This window comes from Erythrolamprus reginae, chromosome 2 (genome assembly GCF_031021105.1).
Source record: "Erythrolamprus reginae isolate rEryReg1 chromosome 2, rEryReg1.hap1, whole genome shotgun sequence".
NCBI classification, from domain to species: Eukaryota; Metazoa; Chordata; class Lepidosauria; order Squamata; family Dipsadidae; genus Erythrolamprus; species Erythrolamprus reginae.
In genome coordinates, this window is record NC_091951.1 from 212,266,017 (window position 1) to 212,287,873 (window position 21,857).

At 44.7% G+C, this 21,857-nt stretch overlaps 1 protein-coding gene across 1 annotated transcript in view; it reads left to right on the forward strand.

The window, feature by feature from the left end:
* Nucleotides 1–4,500: 4,500 nt before the first annotated feature.
* Nucleotides 4,501–21,857, forward strand: part of CYP4F22 (cytochrome P450 family 4 subfamily F member 22) — a 204,238-nt gene continuing 186,881 nt past the window's right edge. Inside the window, exon 1 of the mRNA XM_070741740.1 lies at nucleotides 4,501–4,523. The gene's annotated coding sequence lies outside the window, so the exon portion shown is untranslated. The remainder of the gene's footprint in view (nucleotides 4,524–21,857) is intronic.

The window sequence follows — 21,857 nt, forward strand, 5'->3', positions numbered from 1 at the left end:
GGGGAAGGTTGTCAAGAAGGTGGTGGCACTCCAGCTCCAGCGATCCTTGGAAGAAGCCGATTATCTAGGTTCCCAGCAGTCGGGTTTCAGGCCCGGTTACAGCACGGAAACTGCTTTGGTCGCGTTGATGGATGATCTCTGGTGGGCCCGTATCCTTCTGCACCGGCTGGAGGGGTTGGGGGTGGGAGGCACTGTTCTTCAGTGGTTCTCCTCCTACCTCTCCGGTCGGTCGCAGTCGGTGTTAGTGGGGGGTCAGAGGTCGACTCCGAGGTCTCTCCCTTGTGGGGTGCCTCAGGGGTCGGTCCTCTCCCCCCTGCTATTCAATATCTACATGAAACCGCTGGGTGAGATCATCCAAGGGCATGGGGTGAGGTATCATCAGTACGCTGATGATACCCAGCTTTACGTCTCCACCCCATGTCCAGTCAACGAAGCAGTGGAAGTGATGTGCCGGTGTCTGGAGGCTGTTGGGGCCTGGATGGGTGCCAACAGACTCAAACTCAACCCGGATAAGACGGAGTGGCTGTGGGTTTTGCCTCCCAAGGACAATTCCATCTGTCCTTCCATTACCCTGGGGGGGAATTATTGACCCCCTCGGAGAGGGTCTGCAACTTGGGCGTCCTCCTCGATCCACAGCTCACATTAGAGAACCATCTTTCAGCTGTGGCGAGGGGGGCGTTTGCCCAGGTTCGCCTGGTGCACCAGTTGCGACCCTATCTGGACCGGGACTCACTGCTCACAGTCACTCATGCCCTCATCACCTCGAGGTTCGACTACTGTAATGCTCTCTACATGGGGCTACCTTTGAAAAGTGTTCGGAAACTTCAGATCGTGCAGAATGCAGCTGCGAGAGCAGTCATGGGCCTACCTAGGTATGCCCATGTTTCACCAACACTCCGCAGTCTGCATTGGTTGCCGATCAACTTCCGGTCACAATTGAAAGTGTTGGTTATGACCTTTAAAGCCCTTCATGGCACTGGACCAGAATATCTCCGAGACCGCCTGCTGCCGCACGAATCCCAGCAACCGATTAGGTCCCACAGAGTGGGCCTTCTCCGGGTCCAGTCAACTAAACAATGTCGGTTGGCGGGCCCCAGGGGAAGAGCCTTCTCTGTGGCGGCCCCGACCCTCTGGAACCAACTCTCCCCGGAGATTAGAACTGCCCCTACTCTCCTTGCCTTTCGTAAGCTCCTTAAGACCAACCTGTGTCGTCAGGCATGGGGGAACTGAGACATCTCCCCCGGGCATATACAATTTATGAATGGTATGTGTGTATGTACGTGTGTTTAGAAAATGGGGTTTTTAAAATGTTTTTAGTAGAAATTTAGATTTGTTATAAATTGTTTTTCACTTTGTTGTGAGCCGCCCCGAGTCTGCGGAGAGGGGCGGCATACAAATCTAAATAAATAAATAAATAAATAAATACACAAGACTTCCTTGGTCAACAGTATGGAGAGGTGTTGAGAGATCTAGCAGTAAAAGGATAACCATATTGCTCAAGGTCTTTCCCAGATCATCCCTGAAGTAAACAAATGCAGACTTTTATTCAATCTGTGCATTGATAGCTATGGATCCAGAAAATCCACTTCTGTGTCTCAGTACTTTATTTACATCCTTCCATAATAAGGGGACATTGGAGATAAGATAATGGTGTGGCTATGGGAGTGTCTCCAGGAGTGGATTTGATTCAGTGGAAAATAATTAAATAAAGGATGACAAAAAATGTGGCCAATATTTCCAATTTCCTCACTATATTATACTTACGGAATATATAAGAACTTGAGGTTTCAGAAGAGGTAAGCCAGAAGATCAGGATTTGGGGGGAAAGCTGCTATCTCATTTGGAAAAACCACTTGTTATTGTTTTAGCTTACTTTTCTCCTATACGTCTTCTCTGATATATCATTACTGTTCAGCAAGGAACAAATACCTTCTACTACATATACTATAGTCACAAAAGCAGAAGAAATAAAGACACAAAAGATGCTGGGAAGCAAATCAATCCTATTTTCAATATATGCAAAAGGCAACAAAAACAGATTGGAAACAATTGACAGAAATACTTAATTTAGACGTTCAGTCAGTTTCTCTCACTAAGCCCTAAGAAGCAGTAAAGGGCAAAATGGTTGCCTAGAAAACTGCAGGGGCTTGGGCAGATGATCTTTAGGAGCCATGTCTGACTCAACAAGCATGTATATTAAAAGTAACTTGTAAAGACATTCCACAAATGACCCCTGGAAGGGGTGAGGTTTAAGGACAAATATCTTGTCTGGTTGTACATTGGTGTTCATCTCTCACACCAATTAATTTCTGGTAAAAGTTGGGTAATATTTTTTTGGCAGGAAGAAAATTTTAAAACATAGAACATGTTGCATGCATACATGTACCAACATGCCTACCATCCCTGACCTAATATCCCCTTTTATTCATATCCATTTCATGTATTAATAACCATTTTAATACCTATATTTGTTGTCTAATAAATGCTTAACAAATACCGTAAATAAAATAAATAAATAAAAATAAAACATGACTGTTTACTCACATGAGATGTGATTCTTAAAAATACCATATAATGGCCTACTGCAGTGATGGTGAATCTATGGCACGGATGCCACAGGTGGCACGCAGAGCCATGTCCGCTAGCACGCGAGCTGCTGCCCTAGCTCAGCTTCAACATACATGTGTGCCAGCCAGCTGATTTTTGGCTTGCACAGAGGCTCTGGGAGGGCATTTTTGGCTTCCAGAGAGCTTCTGGGGGGATGGGGGATGGTGTTTTTAACTTCCCTCATCTCCAAGGAAGCCTTTGGAGCCTGGGGAAGGCAAAACACGAGCCTACTGGGATCACCAAAAGTTGGGAAACAGGCTGTTTCTGGCCTCCAGAGGGACTCCGGTGCGGGGGGGGAGCTGTTTTAGCCTTCTCTAGGCCTATGAATCTGAATGAAGGTGTGGGAAGCCTCCCCAGACCCTAGAGAATGAAATATTTTGGAGACTAGGCCAGTGTTTCCTCTAATTTTTTTGGGGGGTGGGCGGAAAAGTATAGTGTCTGAGCGGCAGTCCCTTCGGGACTGGGCAGCACAGGAATAATAAATAAACAAATAAACAAACAAACAAACAAACAAAAAACCCACCCTGTTTTGCCTCAGAGAATTTCAAAATAAAATGCTGTACTGTGTGTCTATAACAGTGAGCTCATAATAGGGCAACTCTATCAATATCAAAATGCCACTTAAATAGTTGAGCTAGTTTCAAACTAGATTTTGATTTTCTTTCTCTCTTCCTTACTCCCATTCTTTTTCTTTCTCTTTTCCTTCCTCTCTTTTTTCTATCTGTTTCTCTCTCTTCCTCTCTCTCTCCTTCCCTCTCACTCTTTCCCTCTCGGCTTCTGGGCAGGTTTGGAAAACTCTGAGTTGATGATGATTTTTAAGTGAGCGATTGCTCACTGCTCAGCTTAGAGGGAACTATGGACTAGGCAGAATATTCTATTTTCCCAAAGGAGAAATGAAGAAAAAAATCTTAATGTGATAAAGCAGCCCTAGTTTTCTTGCAATAGTCTCAAGCAGAAGCCTCAAGTCTTTAGAAATTGATATTTTATAACTATTAAGAAAGCCAAGCTGTTCTATTCATAAACAAAAGTTCTTCAGTTACAGCTCCCACAGAAGACTAGAGCTGATAGGATTAAGAATTTACATTCTCCTGGGTGTTGCTGAGAGAGTCCAAGCAATGGATTAAATTTTGGTTAGTGATTGGGGACTGAATTGATTAACATAATAAAAACATGCCCTCTGTGCTCTGTGTGCCCTCTGGAGAAGCCTGCCATTTTAAAAACTCAGTTGGTGAAAGGAGGACATGATTTTACTAGCTCTACCAATTGATTTTTGCTATTGCTTGGTCTCTCTTTTAATAAAGTTAAGGTTTGTATTTTCCAATTGCTAAAGAGTGTGCTGGTTAGTTTTGCGCTAACGAGAATCGTCATTCCTAAGTTTGGAGACTTTCACATCGAAGCGAGCAGCCGACAAGATCTCCGTCAGGTTAGCTTGGTCTTTTGGTTGCCCATGGCTGTTTTTGGCAAGGTCCAGTCGAGGGAAGAGGACCGGTGGAGAGGGGAAGTTTTCAAATGTTAGAGGGAGAAAGGCGATCTCCTGTACGATGTTAGAAACACCCTCAAATCAGGCACAAAAGAGACTGGTCTGTTTATGGCTAGTGTCTGATGGATGGATGATCTCTGGTGGGCCTGGGATAGGGGGTACTCCTCGATCCTGGGGCTTCTTGACCTCACAGCAGCTTTCAATACCATCAACCATGGTATCCTTCTGCGGACAGCTGGAGGGATTGGGAGTGGGAGGGACCATTTTACAGTGGTTCTCCTCCTACCTCTCTGGCCGATCATAGTCAGTGTTTGTGGGAAGAGAGAGGTCGACCCCTAGGCCCTTCCTCTGTGGGGTTCCTCAGGGATCAGTCCTCTCTCCTCTCCTATTCAATATCTACATGAAACCGCTGGGTGAGATCATCTGAGGGCACGGGGTGAGTTTGCTTGGGGAAGGGTGGAGTGGCCAGAGAGATGCAATAGATTTGACTTCCAGGCTCAAAATGGTAGGAAACTTTTTTCCCTATCAACTATGGTTGGAAAATTGTGGAAACTGTCACAAAAAGGTATATTGAGATACTCAGTTTTAGTAATAAATGTTGGGCTCAGTCAGAATTACTGATATTGCTTTGGGGCAGTAAAGATAGTTTCTTGAATAAAATTGTAGATAAGCAGTTTCAGACAGTTCTCTTAAAACAGAGCTCTTATAAAACTGAACGTTAAGTAATATGCTAATTTACATTTCCAAACTTTGAACTGGAGGAATTGGCAAATATATGACATTTTAGTGACTAGACCGATATTTAGCAAGATACAGTGGTACCTCGGTATTCGACCATAATCTGTTCCAAAAGTGTAGTCGAGAACCGATTTGGTTGAGAACCGAAACAACAAGAAATAAACTGCAGCCGTTTAGACAATGCGCGAGAGATCCGCCCTCCCCCTTTATTCCTGACTAACAAGAAATAAACTGCAGCTGTTTAGGCAGCACACGAGCGATTCCCTCCCCCTTTATTCCTGACTAACAAGAAATAAATTGCAGCTGTTTAGGCAACACACGAGCGATTCCCTCCCCCTTTATTCCTGACTCCCGAAGAGGCAGACAAGCACCCACAAATACAATTTACATACCTTTGTGACTGCATTGTGAAGGCATACCGGAATGGATGTGGAGCCAGGAGGGGATTGTTATTCTTTTGAAGGGGATTCCCCCTCCATAGAAACAGGGGGTAACTTCCTTTCGGGTGTTTTTTCTGTTTTTTTTCTTTTTTGCTTAGGAGAATCTGGCTCTGCAGTTGCCTGTCTCTTTTCATTATGGAAGAACTTGTCAATTGTTATTTGTTTTTGTCTTGTTAGTAAAATTTTTCTGAAAGTGGACATAACACTATCATTAAAAATGTTCACTGCTCTATTTGCTAGGACTTTATCAGGGTGATGTTTTTCAGCAAAATTTGCTATTTCTGCCCATTTAGCACACATTTCATGAATTAAGCCACTTGAAACATTTTCCCTTACCTCCTCCTCCTCAGAAGATATTTCTTCGACCATATCTTTCTGCTGCTGTTGTTGTAGATGCATCAATTCCTCTGTGGTTAACTCGGCAGCATGACCTTCCACAAGTTCATTGACATCCTCTTGTTGAATGTCAAGCCCCATGCTCTTTCCCATGGTCACAATATCATCAATCACAGCAACATCGTCATCAATGACAGGAGCTGGGTCAGGTTCCAAATCCTCAGTGTTCCTTTCTGGTACACATTCTGGCCAAAGTTTTCGCCATGCCGAATTCAATGTGCGATGAGTGACATTACTCCAAGCAGTGTCAATTAAATTCACACAATTCAGGATGTTGAAGTGTTCTTTCCAAAATTCCCTCAGAGTTAGCTGTGTGTCATTTGTCACTTCAAAGCACTTCCGGAAGAGAGCCTTTGTATATAGTTTCTTAAAATTACATATGACCTGTTGGTCCATGGGTTGAAGAATAGGCGTTGTATTTGGGGTAAAAATTTCACCTTGATGAAGCTATAGTCATCAACTAGGTCTTCCTCTAAAGCAGGAGGGTGAGCAGGGGCATTGTCTATCACCAAAAGGCATTTCAAAGGCATTTTTTTTCCTGTTAGGTATTCTTTCACTCGAGGGGCAAAAACCTCACGTACCCACTCTGTGAAGAATTGTCAGGTAACCCAAGCTTTTGTGTTTGACCGCCACATCACACCCAATTTACTTTTCATTACATTGTGCCTTTTAAAGGGCCGGGGGTTGTCGGAATGATAAACAAGCAAGGGTTTAACCTTGCAATCACCATTTGCATTTGCACAAAACAAAAGAGTGAGCCTGTCTTTCATAGGCTTGTGCCCTGGCAGTGATTTTTCCTCTTTTGTTATGTATGTATTGGCTGGCATTTTTTTCCAAAATAATCCAGTTTCATCACAGTTGAACACTTGCTCAGGAGCAAACCCTTCTGCACTTACATAATCTCTAAATTCTTTGACAAACTCATCAGCTGCTTTCCGGTTTGAACTAGCCGCCTCCCCATGCCTAGTTATATGATGTATGCCACTTCGCTTTCGAAATTTCTCAAACCAACCCCTGCTGGCTTTAAAGGTAAAAGCACCTTCACTACTTGTACCAGGACTTTGTTTCTCAAGATCATCATGTATTTGTAGCGCTTTCTCACAAATACAAGCTTCACTGATACTGTCACCTGCTAACTCTTTTTCTTTAATATATATAAGGAGCAGCTTCTCCATTTCCTCCATTACCTGAGGCCTTTGCTTGCTTAACAATGTAACACCCTTTGCAACATCAGCAGCCTTTAAAGCTTCTTTGTTCTTCAGGAATGTTGAGATAGTTGATTTGGGCATGCCATACTTGACAGCGAGATCTGAGACACGTGTGCCCTTTTCAAATTGGGCAATAATTTCCTTCTTGAGTTCAATAGTTGTCCTCACAGTTTTTCTCTTTCCAGTACTGCTTTTCTTTGGACCCATGTCTAAGTGTCCAATAAGTATAATAGGCAAAATACAAAATAGTCCAACACAGTAAGAATAATAGGCAAAGTACAGTACTGTAAGTGGAAAACGCTTCCTCCGATACTCTCTCCATTCACACTCCTGATCACACCCCCTCCGAGCACAGCTTGACTCCTAATGATGATGCAGGCAAGACGCGTTGTTCCCTGCTGAATGAAAGGCATTCGGCTCGGCTTGGCTCGGTTGTTTGAATTCCGAAGCTTTGTTCGAATTGCAAGGCAAAAGTTTTTGGATTTTCCTGGTCAAAAACCGATTTGTTCGAACTGAGAAGCGTTCGAATACCGAGGTACCACTGTATTTAGTATATTTCACTGCTAGTTGGCATTTATATCCAAAGAAACATGCAAAGAATTGTAGCCTTCCATTAAAACAGATACAGGGTGGGTTCCAAAAGTAATGCAATTATTATTTTTAAGTAATTTATTGAACAGATTTGCACAAACACTTAAAATTCTTCAAAGTACTGTCCTTGGGCCTCTACACATTTTCTCCAGCGACTCTGCCATGACCAGTACACGCCCTGGAAAGCCTCTTTGGGGACCTCTCGCAAGGTCTTTGTCACAGCTGATTGGATCTCTTCTATGGATGAAAAAAAGGGTTCCTTTCAGGGCTGGGAACAAAAAGAAGTCTGCTGGGGCGACATCAGAACTATAGGTGGTGTGGGGCAGCATTGGCACCTGATATTACAATTAAATAGACTTAATATGGTGGATCTCCATGCAGATATTCCAAATAGAGGTACTTATTATTCAGCAAGATTTCATACATTTAGTTGGATTGACTATATATTAATGAACAGAGTGGGCAATTAGGTTGTTCCGCCCCAAACGCCTGATGGATCCAGAGGGTTTTCAGAGGGCGCTTGGGGTTCTACCAGATTCACTTGTCCACAGCTCGGCAGAGTCTCTTGCTGAGGCCTGGAACAAGGCTGCAGCGGAGGCTCTTGACCGAATTGCGCCACTGCAACCTCTCTGTGGCACTAAACCCCATAGAGCTCCATGGTTCAATGAGGAGCTCCGGGAGTTGAAACGCCAGAAGAGACGTCTAAAGACGCGATGGAGGAAGAGTAAGTCTGAATCCGATCAAAGACCTACAAAGTGGAGCTCAAGGCAGCAAGATGAGTGTACCATGCTGCCTTGATTGCATCAGCGGAATCCCACCTGGCCACTCTGTTTAGGGTGACCCGCTCCCTTCTAAATCAGAAGGGAGTTGGGGAGCCCTTGCAGGGCAGTGCCGAGGAATTTAACTCATTTTTCGCTGATAAAGTCACTCGGATCCGGGCGGATCTCGACTCCAATTGTATAGCAGTATCGACTGACAATGAGTCAGTTGAGGTGACTGGGGCTAAACGTCTTTGTCCATCTGTCTGGGGGTAGTTTGACTTGCTGACACCTGATGAAGTGGACAAGGCCATTGGAGCTGGGAGTTCCGCCACCTGTTTACTGGATCTGTGTCCCTCTTGGTTGGTTTCGGCCAGCCGAGAGATGACACGGAGCTGGGTCCAGGAGATTGTCAACGCCTCCTTGGGGAGGGGGTCATTTCCAGCTCCTTATAAGGAGGCACTTGTGCGCCCCCTCCTCAAGAAGCCTTCCCTGGACCCAGCCGTGCTTAATAACTATTGTCCAGTCTCCAACCTTCCCTTTATGGGGAAGGTTGTTGAGAAGGTGGTGGCGTTCCAACTCCAGCGGTCCTTGGAAGAAGCCGATTATCTAGGCCCTCAGCAATCTGGTTTCAGGCCCAGCTAAAGCACGGAAACTGCTTCGGTCACATTGATGGATGATCTCTGGCGAGCCCGGGACAGGGGCTTGTCTTCTGTCCTGGTGCTTCTTGACCTCTCAGCGGCTTTCGATACCATCAACCAACAACCAGCACCGGCTGGAGGGGTTGGGAGTGGGAGGCACTGTTCTTCAGTGGTTCTCCTCCTACCTCTCCGGTCGGTCGCAGTCAGTGTTAGTGGGGGTCAGAGGTCGACCTCTCGGTCTCTCCCTTGTGGGGTGCCTGAGGGGTCGGTCCTCTCACCCCTGCTATTTAATATCTACATGAAACCGCTGGGTGAGATCATCCAAGGGCATGGGGTAAGGTATCATCAATATGCGGATGATACCCAGTTGTACATCTCCACCCCATGTCCAGTCAACGAAGCAGTGGAAGTGATGTGCCGGTGCCTGGAGGCTGTTGGGGTCTGGATGGGTGTCAACAAGCTCAAACTCAATCCAGACAAGACGGAGTGGCTTTGGGTTTTGCCTCCTAAGGGCAATTCCATCTGTCCGTCCATTACCCTTGGGGTGGAATTATTGACCCCCTCAGAGAGGGTTCGCAACTTGGGCGTCCTCCTCAATCCACAGCTAACATTGGAACACCATCTTTCGGCTGTGGCGAGGAGGGCATTTGCCCAGGTTCGCCTGGTGCACCAGTTGCGGCCCTATTTGGACAGGGAGTCATTGCTCACAGTCGTTCATGCCCTTATCACCTCGAGGTTTGACTACTGCAATGCTCTCTACATGGGGCTACCTTTGAAAAGTGTTCAGAAACTTCAGATCGTGCAGAATGCGTGGGCCTTCCTAGATTCGCCCACATTTCTACAACACTCCGTGGCCTGCACTGGCTGCCAATTGGTTTCCGGTCACAATTCAAAGTGTTGGTAATGACCTTTAAAGCCCTTCAGGGCATTGGACCAGAATACCTCCGGAACCGCCTTCTACCGCACGAATCCTGGCAGCTGATAAGGTCACACAGAGTTGGCCTTCTCCGGGTCCTGTCGACCAAACAATGTCGTTTGGCGAGGAAGGGGAAGAGCCTTCTCTGTGGTGGCCCCTGCCCTCTGGAATCAACTCTCCCTGGAGATTAGAACAGCCCCCACCCTCCTTGTCTTTCGCAAGTTACTCAAGACCCACCTATATCGCCACGCATGGGGGAATGAAGACATCTCCCCCAGGCTTTCTTATATTTTATGTTTGGTATGTGTTGTGTTTGGGCCTGGGCCAGCGGTTGCTCCCACAGATGGGAGAGACGCGGCACAAAGTGAATGTGAAAGCCTGGCTGACAGCCAGGCAGATGTAGCAGACAGCCAGGAAGATGTGGCAGAGAGCCAGGAGGATTCAGCAGACAGCCCAGGGGATTTGGCCTGCAGTCCCTCGGACAGTTTGTCCTCATTCAGTTCGTCTGCAGAGCAATATATTGATTTCCATAACCGAAGAGCTTTGCAAAGAAGGGATCGCTTTAAGAAGTATTATAGGGGCACCTGGGCTGGTTGTGGTTCCCTTAATGAGGGCTAAAGAGATAAAAAGGGAACAGGGGCCAAGGCAAACTGTGGCTGTTTATCTGTGTTGTTTTGTGGTTCCTGCTACGAAGTTTCTGTGCCGTTGGAGTTTTCAACCCAGCTTTGTCAGACAAGTGGGAGGTGAAAACTCTGGGACTTGCTGTTCACTTCCAAAGATTCAAAAGGACTATTGAAACGACTTTGTTCATTCCAGGTTGTCTTTGTTTGTTTTTCCCTGTGGTTTTTTTGTATGCAGCTGAAGTAAGCCTTGCATTGTGTTTGGACATTAAGAACTGTTTTTTGAGTAAGCTATTTTTGTTTATCTAATACAAGTTTGCGGATTAGCAAAGCACGTGTGTGTTTGATTTATTTTCATTGGACTATTACCCATTGCCGAGCCAGTCAGGCAGAACAGAATAAACAGCCACCTATCAAACACACTGCATTCCAGTTTGGGGTGGTTTGTTTTGGCTTGTTCCTTCATCTTCTCTGCTGCTATTTTTTGTTTTTGTGCTTTTTCTGCCTTTTTGAAACTACCATGGCTGAAATGATGGCAGAGATGCAGGCTGTTTTTGAAGCTTTGCATTTGGAGATACCCACTCTGACTCAAAAGGTGGGGTCATTGCAGGACCAAGTGAATGTGTTGACCCAGCAGGCAATCCCACCCCAGGTGCCCCCTGTGGCTCCTCCTCCAGTGCCTCTCCCGAGGAGGAAATGTTTTGTGGCCATGCCCGAAACATTTTGGGGCGATCGAAGACTGTTCCCGGCTTTCCTCAGCCAGGTGCAATTGTTCATCAACGCCCAGAGGGTTCATTTTCCTGGCGATGAGGACAAAGTGGCGTTTCTGTGCAGCCTCTTGGCCGGTTCCACTGCTTCGTGGGTGTCTCCTTTGTTTGACCGAGACGACCCTCTCCTGCAGCGGTATGATGTGTTCTGCGCACACCTGAGATGGCAGTTTTCGGATCCAGTGAGGGAACAGACAGCCACGAGAGCGCTCAAGCAGCTGAGACGAGGCTGGCGCCCCCTGGTGGAGTACCTCAGTGACTTTTGTACGCTAAGCCGACAGGTGTTGTGGAACAAGGCTGCTTTGCTGGAGGCGTTCCAGGATGGCCTTTCTGAGACTATGCTCGATGAATTGGTGCACGGCCACCGTGTTCTCCAAAATAGACTTGCGCAGTGCTTATAATCTGGTGCGGATACGGCCAGGAGATGAATGGAAAACGGCGTTTGGCACCCGTTATGGACATTTCGAGTATACGGTGATGCCCTTTGGCCTAACAAATGCTCCAGCCGTTTTCCAACATCTCATGAACGATGTGTTCCGGGACATGTTGGATCAGTTTGTGGTGATCTACTTGGACAATATCCTTGTGTATTCCCCGACCCCGGCCAGTCACTTGAACCACTTGCGCCGGGTTCTGCACCGCTTGAGAGAGCAGAGCCTCTATGCCAAACTGGAGAAGTGCCAGTTCTTCCAGACCACGATAGAGTTCCTGGGACATATCCTTTCTCCAGGTGGCATCTTCATGGACCCGGACAAAGTGAACAGACTCAAGACCTGGCAACCCCCATGCAAAGTCAAGGATGTACAACTGTTGTTGGAGTTTGCCAACTATTACCATACCTTTATACCTGGTTTTGCCATGTTGACTGCACCCCTCACTCGTTTACTGCAAAAGCACGTCCCATTTTGTTGGGGTGAGGAGGAGCAGCGGGCTTTTGACTTGCTCAAGGACGCATTCATGCAGGAGCCTTTGTTACAGCATCCTGATCCCGCTCGACTGTTTGTCGTCGAGACGGATGCTTCGGATGTGGCGGTTGGCGCCGTGCTGTTGCAAGCCCGCCCGCCAGAGGACACTTTGTTTCCATGTGCGTATTTCTCCCAAAAACTCACATCTTCTGAGCGCAACTATACCACATGGGAGAAGGAGCTGTTAGCGGTCAAGACGGCTTTTGAAACGTGGCGACATCACCTTGAGGGTGCCCAACATCAAGTCGAAGTCTGGACGGATCACCGCAATTTGGAGTATTTACAAACAGCCCGTAAGTTAAACCAGCGGCAGATACCCTGGTCTTTCTTTTTCGCTCGGTTTCATTTCCGGATCCGATACACCCCCAGTGCCCAGAACCTCCGGGCGAACGCATTGTCCCGGAAACCCGAGTTCACGTACCCGAAGGACCCAGCCCTGCTACAGACGATTCTGCCATTGGCTGCCTTCGCTGCGACCCAAGTCCCCATGGATTTGCACCAACGTCTGTGGGAAGCACAATGGGGGATGGGTATATCGTGCAGCAGGTGCGGGACATAGGGCCGGGGTCCCCCTGGACTGTTGAGGATGGCTTCCTGCGGTATAGGGGGCAGTGCTATGTTTCAGCCGGACCGCTCTGTGGGGTCATCATGAATCAGTTCCATGACAACCCGGCGGCGGGTCACTTCGGCCTGTTTAAAACATTGGATTTGGTCTCCCGGAACTTTTTGGTGGCCGCACCTCCAGGATGATGTGCAGTCGTATGTTGGCACCTGTGCTCAGTGTCGAATGGCCAAAGCCACTACTGGGGCCCCGCCAGGCCTACTACAGCCCATGCCAACGCCCACGAGGCCGTGGGGCGTGGTCTCTATGGACTTTGTCACCCATTTGCCTTCCTCCTCTTGGTTCACCACGGTGATGGTGGTGGTGAACATGTTAACCAAGATGGTGCATTTTATACTTTGTCGCCAGGTGCCCACAGCGCAGCTCACAGCCCAATTATTTGTACAACACATTTTCCGGCTCCATGGGCTCCCCGATCGGGTTGTGTCAGATCGGGGACCGCAATTCACAGCTCGGTTTTGGAAGGAGCTGATGGGGGCATTGCAAGTGCAAGTGTGTCTTGCCTCAACCCAACACCCACAGATGGATGGAGGCACAGAGAAAACCATAGGGATTTTAGAACAATACCTCCGTTGTTTTGTTTCTGATCAACAGTCGGATTGGTCTCGGTTCCTCCCAGCGGCGGAGTTCGCCTTCAATAATTCCCGGCATTCGTATATCCAAATTACGCCTTTCTATGCGAATTATGGTTTTCACCCCCGGTTGTTTCCTTTGACCCTCTTGGATTCCCTGGTGCCTGCAGCGGAGGATTTCCTTAGTGAGCTGCATGCCGTACACGAAATGGTGAAGCGCTATTTGATGAAGGCCAATGACGATTACAAGAGAGTGGCTGACCGATCCCGGAGAGACGTACCCCCCTGGCTGTGGGGGATTGCGTATGGCTCTCCACCAAGCACATCACCTCGGAACTGCCACGCCGGAAATTGGACCCTTGTTTCCTGGGCCCATTTCTGATCGAGCGTGTGATCAATCCGGTGGCCTACTGTCTCACCTTGCCGGCGAATTTGAGGGTTCACCCTGTCTTTCATCGATCCCTCTTGGTTCCTGTCCATCCGGACTGCCTGCTTCGTCCCCCTATTCCTGTGTTGCCTGCCCCCTGTGTCCATGATTATCTCCCTGATGCCCCGGTTCATGTCATTCGGGATTATTGACGGGTGCAGGACTGTTTACAGTACCTGGTGCAATGGGTGGACGGCGACCCGGACAATTGTTCATGGGTGGAAGCTGCTTTGGTGGATGCTCCTGTGCTTGTCCAGGACTTCCATGCTCAATTCCCCCAGAAGCCAGGGATGGTGTTGTGTTTGGGCCTGGGCCAGCCGTTGCTCCCACAGATGGGAGAGATGCGGCACAAAGTGAATGTGAAAGCCTGGCTGACAGCCAGGCAGATGTGGCAGAGAGCCAGGAGGATTCAGCAGACAGCCCAGGGGATTTGGCCTGCAGTCCCTCGGACAGTTTGTCCTCGCTCAGTTCATCTGCAGAGCAATATATTGATTTACGTAACCGAAGAGCTTTGCAAAGAAGGAATCGCTTTAAGAAGTATTATAAGTCATGATAGGAGCACCTGGGTTGGGTATGGTTCCCTTAATGAGGGCTAAAGGGATAAAAGGAACAGGGGCCAAGGCAAACTGTGGCTCTGTGTTGTTCATCTGTGTTGTTTTGTGGTTCCTGCTTCCAAGTTTCTGTGCCATTGGAGTTTTCAACCCAGCTTTGTCAGACAAGTGGGAGGTGAAAACTCTGGGACTTGCTGTTCGCTTCCAAAGATTCAAAAGGACTACTGAAACGTCTTTGTTCATTCCAGGTTGTCTATGTTTGTTTTTCCCTGTGTTTTTTTTTTGTATGCAGCTGAAGTAAGCCTTGCATTGTGTTCGGACATTAAGAACTGTTTTTTGAGTAAGCTATTTTTGTTTATCTAATACAAGTTTGCGGATTAGCAAAGCACATGTGTGTTTGATTTATTTTCATTGGACTATTACCCATTGCCGAGCCAGTCAGGCAGAACAGTATGTATGTGTTGTATGGTTTTTAAGTTGTTGGGTTTTTTAAATGTAATTTTATTATTAGATTTGTTCCATTGTTATACTGTTTTTATTGTTGTTGTGAGCCGCCCTGAGTCTTCAGAGAGGGGAGGCATACAAATCTAATAAATTGAATTGAATTGAATATACAAGTTAAAAAAGTAGATATCAAAAGTATTTGGTTGTCAGATCATGCCCCACTATTGGCAAAATTGGAAATAGGTCAGGAAAGCAACCAAAGAATTTGGAGATATAATGCAGTTGTAACTGCTAGTGAACAAGATAAAGATAAATTGCAGACAGAGTTATGTGAATATTTTAGAATTAACGATATAGGTGATATTAAACAATGAATTGTGTGGGATGCATGTAAAGCTTTTATGAGAGGACAATGTATATGTATGGAAGCAGATATTAGAAAAAGGTGGGGTAGAGAAAGGGAAACAAAGATAAGGGAAATAGACTTGATACAAGACCAGCTAAGATTAACTAAGAGTAGGGATTGGAATAGTTTATTGAAATTGAAAAGGAAACAATTGATGGTATATGATGAGATCCAATGGAATAAGATGAGAATTATGATGAGACAAAAAACTTTGAGTTGGGGGACAAAACCAATGCAAGAAATGGCAAGATATTTGAAGAAGAGGAAAGAAAAATCATGTATATTAGCACTGAGAAACCCTAGTGGAGAGGTTAGATATGGTAAAGAGCAGCTAGAGAAGATAATGAGAAAATATTATGAGGATTTGTATAGGAGTCCTCAATGTTGGGAAAATAGTAAGCGAAGAAGTCAAACAAATATTGAATGCAGAAATCACACAAGAAGAAATTGCTAGATTAATTAAAGGGTTAAAACAAACCAAAGCACCGGGCCCAGATGGGTTTACAGAGGAATTTTATAAAACTTATATGAATGTATTGTTGCCGTACCTGGGGAAACTGTTTAATAATATATTGTTAACTCATGATATCCCGCAGACATGGAAGATTTCAGAGATTGTTACTATTCCAAAGATGGGTTGAGATTTAAGAGACCCTGGGTCCTACCATCCTATCAGCTTGGCAAATCAAGATTATAAAATATTTATGAAGATATTGGCAAATAGACTTGAAAATATTTTACCAAAAATAATTGAAGAGGATCAATACAGATTTGTGAAAGGAAGGAAAATAAGTGAACCAATTAGAAATGTAATAAATGTGATGTACCATGCTACCGTTACTAAAAGGAAATTAGGAATTCTGAAATTAGATATTTATAAAGCTTTTGATAAAGTTAACCATAGTTATTTATATAAACTATGTAAGGAATTAAATATGGGGAGATATATTTTGTGAAATTATAAAAGAGATTTATAAAGGGAATGAAGCGTATATAAGGGTGATTGGACAAAGAATGCAGGAAATTAAAATATGAAATGGCACCAAGCAGGGATGTCCTTTATCTCCAATGTTATTTGTAATAGCAATAGAGATGTTAGCTAATAAGATAAGACAAGATAACACTTGGGTAGGATACAAAATAGGGGAAATAGAAATGAAATTAAACCTATTTGCAGACGATGCAATTACTGTACATTGACCCAGACCCTGATGGAGATGATTAAAGGTATAAGAAATATTCTACACAAGTTTAAACAGGAATCAGGATTGTCGGTCAATATAGAAAAATCAGAGATTATGTGTTTAAATACAGGTCCGAGAGAGCAGATAGAAATCAGGAAAGAATCAGGGTTAGGACTAAAGAAAATTAAATATCTGGGAATTAGGTTATTGAGAAATCCAGCAAAAATTGAGGAGGTGAATTATAGATTAATATGGAGGAAAATGAAATAGATGAGGAGCTGGAAAGAGAAAAAGCTAAGGAGAATCTCTAAAATAAGAGCCTTGAAAATGATGATAATTCCCAAAATGATGTATCTGTTTCAGGTACTGGGGGGGGGGGGGGGCTGTCAGCATCCAAGTATAGAGAGTGGGACAAAAAACTTAATTACTGGGTTGAAGAAGATAAGAGACCAAGAATAAGAAAACAGTGGTTAATAGCGAACAAAAAAGAGGGTAGATGAGGAATTCCTTGTTTGGAGCTGTATGGGGAAGCATTTCAAATTGAAAGATTAATTGACAAATCAAATCAAATCAAATAAATAAATAAATAAATAAATAAATAAATAAATAAATAAATAAGTTGCAATTATTCGAGAATAAATGGGTGAAACTGGAAAAACAGATAAACGGGATGAAGAATACAGAATTAATCTTCATAAAGTGGAATAGGAGCGACTTAAATAAACTAATAGGTCCCATAAAAGGGACTATGGAAATTTGGAAAAAATGGCAGGGCAAAATAGGATTATATAAACCAAAACTGTCATTGATTTATGTAATAAATAAAGATAATGAAATAAATTTAAATAGGGGTATAGGAGAGTTGAAGGCAAGAGGGATAACTAAGATAGAACAGTTATATGGGAAGGATGGGAGGCCAAGTAGAAATTGTATAGAATGATGGTTGTGTAAGGGAAGATGGCTACAAATAAATTCAATATGTAAATATCTCAATTAAAGGGAGAATAAAGAAGCACTATTTATGGAGGAGATAGAGTTAGAGAAAATAATAAGAGAAAACACTAAGGGTACTAAGGCACAAGCAAACAATATATATAAGATGTTAGTGAAGTCAGACGGGGATGTGATCCAAGGATTGACTAAATGGTGGCAAAATGAGATACAAGTAGAGGTGCAAGAGATGGAAAATACAGTAGAGAATACTGAATAAGGAAAATCAAGAATACAAGAGTTAGGGAAATGAGAAGGGAAATATTACATAAGTGGTATTACACACCCGTTCAACTTGCACACTTTCAGCAGAACGTTAAAGGTATCTGTTGGCATGGGTGTCAAGATAAAGGAGTGTTCATGTATATGCTCTGGGAATGCCCAGTGGTGCAGAACTTTTGGCAAAAAGTGCAAGAGGATATGAATAGGATATTAAATATAAGATGGACAATTACTAAGGAAATGGCAGTATTAGTAAAAAGTAGTGAGATGGGATAATACAGAGAAATAAAACAAGCAGCGATAGAAAGCGCTCAGACGGTAATAGTCTTGGGGTGGAAATATGCGACAAAATGGACAATGCAAAATTGGTATAGGTATATGGTGGACCACATTCAATTCGAGATTATGGATAAAAGGATGAATTCGATTAATGAAACTGATTCGCAACAGCTGATGGGGCGATGGGACAAGGTAAGATGATATATGGCGAGTAGGATCTGAGACCATGTTATAAGAAACAAGTTGGAATCACTCTATAATATGTAAAGAAATATTTCACTCTTGGGTTTAAATGATTTATATAAGAAATACCCCCAACTGGTGGTGGCGTATGATTGATTGTCTGGTGGTGGGATCACTGAGCATATGTTATATGTTATATGTGTGTTTTATATTATAAAAATCAATAAAAATATTAATTAAAAAATATATTTAGTATATTCCACTGCTAGTTGGCATTTATATCCAAAGAAACATGCAAAGAATTGTAGCCTTCCATTAAAACAGATACAGAGTGGGTTCCAAAAGTAATGCAATTATTATTTTTAATTAATCTATTGAACAGATTTGCACAAACACTTAAAATTCTTCAAAGTACAGTCCTTGGGCCTCTACACATTTTTAGTGTGTAGAGGCCCAAGGAGTCCTGCCCCAGCCTAATCTGTGAGTGGTCTGTGCTTGAACACAAACTGCCAATAAAATTGTCCCTTACAGCTTGAACTCAAACTGCCAATAAAATTGCCCCTTACAGCCAGTAATATCTGCCCCACCTCCTTGAATTCAAAAAATACAAAATGTAACAAGCACTACCTTTCTCTCTGCTTCTCTGTGATCTGAAAGTGGCATGTGACATCGCACACTCTGTATCACAAGATCCCTCCCTCACCATTACAAAACATAGCCTGATGGACCAAGACGCTAAGGGTAACCAAGGAGATCCTTCAACAGCGGTGAAAGAGTCCCAGCCAGAAGGTTCACAAGCAATGGTGAAGTATAACCACAATGCTGAAGCTGAGACATTCCCGTAAAACCTGCAAGACCCCTTGAACGTGGGACACCAGATATACCCAGAGGTATGCCTGGAAAAGGCCGTGAAACCGAATGCATTGATAGACACACAAAGCAACCAATCATTATCTAGGTCTGCATTTCTTGACCTCTTTGACATCCAGACCGAGGAAGCACGCTACACGATGTCAGCGTGCGCTGGATACCAGTGCATGGTGTGGAGTGCAAAATTCACACTACCACCATTGCCAGAATGCGACAAGTTGCCAGGTAATCACAGCCAAATCGCATTGCCTGAAGTAGCAAGCAGTATACCCCACTTGACGCCACTGCCAAGAAGAGCTCATAACTTTCAAAGACAATCCTGTCTTGGAAGTGACAGTACTCCAGACCAACAAGGAAGACAATGATGTAGACATATCAATAGAGGACAACAAGGAGGACAACGACTTAGCCACCTCAATAGAGGACAAATGTTCTCCACAGCTCATAGAAGGAGAATTTAAACAAGACACCAGCGGAAGCTGGGTTGCACCACTGCCCTTTCAACACTCGCCTAACAACCATGAGCAAGCTTCCTCCCCCATTTTTAACCTGAGAAGACTTATGAACAAGAAACCTGAAATCAAAGCTCATCTGGTGGAGTTCATGGACAAGATGATCCAGAACGGACATGCTGAACTTATCCCATCTCCTAAAAGGAACAAAGAATGGTGGTACTTGCCATTCTCTGGAGTGTACCTTTCACAAAAGCTAAAGCAGAAACGAGAAAGGGAGTCAAGACATACCTCCCTGAGCAGTGTTCAAGGCATCAGTGTACAATGCCCACCTGCCACTATGACGAAAAGAGAGCTGCATGTTTTCTCAGATGCATCCATGCAAACAATAGCAGCCATGGCATATACCAGAATCTACAGCGGGGAGCATAACTTCCAAGCCCCTTTTCCAGCTTCTGTCCCTACTCCTGCTCCTGTTCCTGTGGAACCCTTTCCACTTTCTCTTCTAGTTTCTATTCCAGGTCCAGGTCCAATCTCTGATCCTGATCCTGTTCCAGATCCAGGTCCAGTTTCCGATCCTGATCCTGTTCCAGTTCCTACGGCATCTGCTCCTGTTTCTGATCCTGTGGAACCTGTTCCTGTTCCTGTTCCAGGTCCAGGTCCTGATCCTGATCCTGTTCCAGTTCTCACAGCATCTGCTCCTGTTCCTGATCCTGTGGAACCTGTTCCAGTTTCTCTTCCAGGTCCAGATTCTGATCCAGTTTCTGTTCCAGTTTTGATTGCACCTGTTCCTGTCAATCTGTTCCTGTTCATGTTCCTGTCCTGGTTGCACCTGTTCCTTATCCTGTTGCAGGACAAGAACACATCTCCAAACTCTTGGCACATGGGACTTGTGCTCCAAGTTCTGCCCAGCGTAAAGACGTTCACCAAGAAGATCTATGCCATACCAGTCACCAAACTAGTCTTGCTGAAAAGACTGATCGAGCTTCAAGACTGAACCACAAGCTTTGCATGCCTTGTGTCTACCTCAGTGTTTGCATTGTTTGATAATATGCTTCATTTACCTTTGTTATTTAGTTTGGATAGACTGTTATTCTATGCCCTTTATTTAGTCAATTAGATAGTTATGTTACATTGCTTACACTATGCATTGTTTACCTTAGTAAGATAGTTAAGCTGCAGTATTTAGCCTATATCTTTGTTTATTTCAATTTATTTACTAGTTAGTGTGGAATTTTACAAATTCCAGGTGGGGAGTGTGCTGTCCCCAGAGACAGAGATAGTTGGACTGTATTTAGGCATGTTTTTTAAGATATTGCATTAGGGGAAATGTAGTTCTGGGTAATGTAGTTTTACATGTGACCACATTTGTGTATTACTATTGGCTCTGACTCGGGATGAGAGGTAATTGGAGAGAACATTCCAGTGGGTCTTTTGTCTTCACTCACTAAGGCAGCCAGCATAATAGATGCTACACCTAGAGCCGGAGTCAATTCAACCTCTTTTTACCTGCACAATGGGAAAGATTATACTGCAGAAGAATCGCATCATAACTGTGAGTTATTGTGAGAATTCCTGTAATAAAATGATCTCAGATACCTTATTGAATCTGAGCTTCAGGGGGTAATTTGCATACTCCTGGTGCATGCTGGGAAGAAGCTAAAAGCTCACCGCGAGGCAAAAGAACACCGGGTTTGCTGACCAGGGAAGCAGAGGAAATCACCACCCAGGAATCTGAGCTTCAGGGGGTAATTTGCATACTCCTGGTGCATGCTGGGAAGAAGCTAAAAGCTCACCGCGAGGCAAAAGAACACCGGGTTTGCTGACCAGGGAAGCAGAGGAACTCGCCACCCAGGAATCTGAGCTTCAGGGGATAATTTGCATACTCCTGGTGCATGCTGGGAAGAAGCTAAAAGCTCACCGCGAGGCAAAAGAACACCGGGTTTGCTGACCAGGGAAGCAGAGGAACTCACCACCCAGGAATCTGAGCTTCAGGGGGTAATTTGCATACTCCTGGTGCATGCTGGGAAGAAGCTAAAAGCTCACCGCGAGGCAAAAGAACACCGGGTTTGCTGACCAGGGAAGCAGAGGAAATCACCAACCCAGCAACAAGAGCAGACATGTCACCTCTGCACTCTCCCGCACCCACCCTACAACCTACCACACACATAAAGAACAACACAGAGAGAGAGAAGATACACCAACCATGCACACAGAAGTCACTCCCCGAACAAGCATAGATGAAGACGGAACTTGAATCCATGGTGTGCTGCAGTTTGTGCTCCATGTACTCACTCCTCCCCTCAAACCTCCAAAACTTTACCTGCAACAAATGCAAACTCATCCAGCTACTTGAGGAAAAAATCGAAAACCTAGAGAAAAACCTAACAACCCTGAAGCACCAACATCACAATGAGAAAATCCATCAGACTCCCAACAAAACCAACACCCCAGAGGAGCTAAGCCGAATCCACGCCCCAGAAGCAGTAAATAGCTGGACATACATCACCCTAAGACGAAAAAACAAG